The sequence below is a fragment of the Callorhinus ursinus genome, unplaced genomic scaffold, assembly GCF_003265705.2.
Source record: "Callorhinus ursinus isolate GAN/ISIS: 27379988/994484 unplaced genomic scaffold, GSC_fseal_2.0 scaffold4676, whole genome shotgun sequence".
Lineage (NCBI taxonomy): Eukaryota > Metazoa > Chordata > Mammalia > Carnivora > Otariidae > Callorhinus > Callorhinus ursinus.
Genome location: NW_027401730.1, coordinates 1 through 664, shown reverse-complemented (window position 1 = coordinate 664; position 664 = coordinate 1).

Genomic DNA, 664 nt, shown 5'->3' with positions numbered 1-664 from the left:
CATTCTCAAAGGCTAGCTGCTTCACTATAATAGTTCCTGCCTCTCCGTCCACAACAATCCTACTTACGGCTTGCAAAAGCCGTGAAACAAAGTCTTGATAGCGTTCATCGGGCCCCTGTCTTATTTTAGATAATTCCTCTGTCCTTGTGCCAGTGGTCGGTAACTTTTTCCATGCAGTCAAAACAGCCTCATTGATTTGAACATAGGCAATCTCAGGGAAATGTATTTGGTTACCCACTTCATAATAAGCTCCAGTACCAGCTAACATCTCATATGTGACAGGGATTTGGGTCCTTCTGTTATAGATAGCCAGATTGTTACACTTTTCTTCGAATTCGGCCTTCCACAACAAATAATCTCCCCCATTAAGGCAAGCCCGGGCAACAACCTTCCAATCTCCCGGGCAAAGAGCTTCTCTGGTAAGGTTCTCTATCATGGATAGGGTAAAGGGAGCAGTGGCCCCGTACTGACTACAGGCAGCCTTTAAGTCTTTTAACATTTTAAAATTTAAGGCAGTATATGTCCGTTGGCCTCCCTGTAAGGTTACTGGGTAGGCATTAAATTCTCCCACGTCCTCTCCCGCTTGCTGCGCTGTTAGTAAAGTTCTCTGTAAAGGGCTAATGTTGGATACAGAGGACTTGGCAGCGCTCTGCTGATTGGTCAT